This window comes from Myotis davidii, unplaced genomic scaffold, assembly GCF_000327345.1.
Source record: "Myotis davidii unplaced genomic scaffold, ASM32734v1 scaffold406, whole genome shotgun sequence".
NCBI classification, from domain to species: domain Eukaryota; kingdom Metazoa; phylum Chordata; class Mammalia; order Chiroptera; family Vespertilionidae; genus Myotis; species Myotis davidii.
Genome location: NW_006298354.1, coordinates 43,274 through 46,709, shown reverse-complemented (window position 1 = coordinate 46,709; position 3,436 = coordinate 43,274).

Here is a 3,436-nt window from a genome sequence, read left to right as displayed (position 1 = left end):
AACCTCAGATTACTACTAACAAATCTGTGAACAATAGTACCTCAAAAATCCTGAGACAAAAATAGGACTTGATGGCTGTTTTTTCCTGTAGCTATTCCTGTTTTTATAGAAGTGTGTCTGAAGTTGTGTGGTCTTTTAAAAATTTTTTTATCTTTATTGTTGAAAGTATTACATATGTTCTCCCCTCCCCATTGACCCCATCCACCACACCGTTTTGTTCTAGTGATGTGCTAGAACTGGCTTGTACCAGCTCATAAGAATATATATATATATAAACTAAAGATATATATATCTTCCCAACTCCACTTTCATTGAGTTCAAGTTGGTAGCTTGAAATTGGCCATTGGTGGAGTATTTATAGCATGGGAATCAACAAATGCCACAAGCAGCACTTTCTTGCTCACCCAAAACCAGTTATTAAATATTTATCAGCACACCACATCGAAGGTTAACACTATCAGTTCATCCCTCTGAGGTCAATAAGGAAACTCAACAAAAGAATTGTCAGTTCTGATTTTTATAAAAAAGAAATATAAGTTTAATTTCTAGGTTTTTGCTCTCAAACTGAAACTATAGTATAGACAAGGTGTATCTTCCCTATGCAATCTGCATGGGTGATAGGTCATGGAGTCTATGTGATTTTACATTTCTAAGCATTTATTTGCAAACTTTCCAAATTTCAAGGGCAATGGGACTCTAGAAATGATTTAAGAAATGACTCCCTCTTCTAAGACTAGAGCAGAACATACACCCACAGTAATAAGAAATTGTATTTATTTTTTTTTAATCTTTATTGTTGAAAGTATTGTATAGGCCTTCATAGGTCTTCCTTCCCCTTCCATGGGTTATGCATATATGCATAAAAGTTCATGGTTGATCTCTTCCCCCCCCCACCTTCCTCTGTGAAATTGCATTTAAAAAAACAAAACAGCAACAACAAAAACAAAAGACCCAAGTAGCCCCCAAAGAAGCAGCAGCTCTGACAAAAGAGAAAGAAATAACTTAAAGTCTATGCTAACAAGATGGGGTTTGTGTTGGAGGTGATAAAAAATGTTCTTGAATTACATATTGGTGGTAGGTTGCACAAATTTGTGAATATATGCAAAACAGACCACAATGTTCTATATTTTAAAAAGGTCTATCATATGGTATGTGATTTATATCTTAGTAAACTTTTCGGTAAAAAACTTAGGGTATACAAGAGAACAACATAAACACAGGCTTAAAGGAGAGTTAGCAGAGAAATACATTTTCATAGGCTTACCAAATATTTGGCTTATATTAACTGATAGTGCATTACCTTTACAGATTCTAAAGAATGGTGAGGGTTGACTGGCACACTAACAAAGCTGAAATCAAGCAGTGTTTATTCTTATTTCACCCCCCTCTTATTTTTCAAACCATTTCTTCTAACAATTAACATAATGTCTCTACTATACTCTATTGGTGTGGGTCTAAACCAGTGGTCAGCTTTATTTTTTTCTGTAGAAAGCCAGATAGTAAATATTATAGACTTCATGGCTCATAAGATCTTTGTCACAACTACTCAACTCTACAGTTGTAGCATGAAAACAGCCATAGATGATACGCAAATTAATAAATTGTTGCTTTGTGCCAATAAAACTACAAAAATAGGCAGCCTATTGGAGCTGCTGCATAGCTAGTCCCTTGTCTAGACTGTGAAATGTAGTGGGAACGTTGATTTTTTTTACTGTGTTTTTATTGTTGACACTATTACAGATGTTCCCCATTTTCTCCCCTTTTTCCCACCTCCACCCAGCACCCCCACCCCGCCCCTGGCCATCACCACACTGTTGTCTGTGTTTTGCTACTATCTTCTTATTTTTTAAATTTAATTTTGTGTTCACTGTGGGAGGGGATAAATGATTACTGTTTTAAGCTCTTAAATTAGGGGTAATTTGTTACAAAACCAGCATCACATTTTTTAAAATGACATGAAAAAGTTGACTAGATCCCAGGTTCCTGTCCTAAACACCTGAAGGGATGATTTTTTTATTGTTGACAGTATAACAGATGTCCCCCATTCCTCCCCCTTTGCCACCTCCACCAAGCCCCTGTCCCCCCTCCCCTGGCCTTCACCACACTATTGTCTGTGTCCATGGGCTATGCATATATGTTCTGTGGCTAATCCCTTCACTCGTTCTTTCCTCCAATCTCCTCCATGCCCCTCCCCTCTGAGGCCTGTCAGTTTTTTCCCTGTATCCATGCCTCTGGTTCTCTTTTGTTTGTCAGTTTGGCAGTTTATTTTGTTCATTATATTCCACATATGAGTGTGAGCATGTGATACTTGTCTTTCTCTGACTGGCTTATTTTGCCTATTATAATACTCTCCAGTTCCCCCCATGCTGTCTGAGAGGGTAAGGGAGACATCTTTTTTGCAGCCACATAGTATTCCATGATTAAATGTACTAAATCTTTTTTAGCCATTTGTCTACTGATGGGCACTTGGGATATTTCCAGATCTTGGCTACTATAAATGACTCTGCTGTGAACATAGGGGTGCATACATTCTTTCTGATTGGTGTTTCAGGATTCTAAGGATGTATTCCCAGAAGTGGGATCACTGGGTCCTTTGCTTGGGAAATTCTATTGTATAGACCTGTGTTTTGTGAATTAAGGGTGGATGTGGGCATATGTATCAGAATCACCAGTCACAATATCTTGTCTTTGCAGGATCTCTTATTCAAGGCGGATCAAAGACAGAAATGTGGTATTCCCTAGGTCCATGATCAATACCCATTTAAACATTATTATAAATATTATATATTATCTCATTAATTCCCTACATAAATTACAAGAAGTGTTCAGTTCTCAATCTTTCCCACATGCTCTTTTGTATGCAGGACTGAAGAGTATTTTTATGTGGAAAAAAAAAAACCAAGAGCCACAAGATGCAAGCAATTTTTTTTTTCTGAGAGAATGTTCATCCATTATATTAAAAACATAAAACAAAACTTTACCCAATAAATTTTATGATTATTTAGTATACATTTAAGTTTCCATATTATTCAACTTAAGGTAACTGGAGGCATATACAATAGAGGATAAAAAATGGCAAGTAAAATTTAGCTTTTCTTAGATCTGCAAATAGTAATCAGTTTCCCAAATGACAAGGGCAGCCACTAAGCAAAGGACAATATTTACTTTTGCATAAAGTGGAAGCAACTATTTTCTTATGTCAAAAAATTAAGCCATATTTCACACACAGTTATTATGCATATGTTAATATTGACTTATTTTTTAATTAAATCTTTATGGTTCAGATTATTAAAGTTGCCCCCCCCCCCCATAGCTCCCCTCGACCCGGTTCCCACCCCACCCTCTGCCCTTACCCTTCCCCCACTGTTCTCATCCATAGGTGTAAGATTTTTGTCCAGTCTCTTCCTGCACCCACCACATCCCTTTCCCCCCGAGA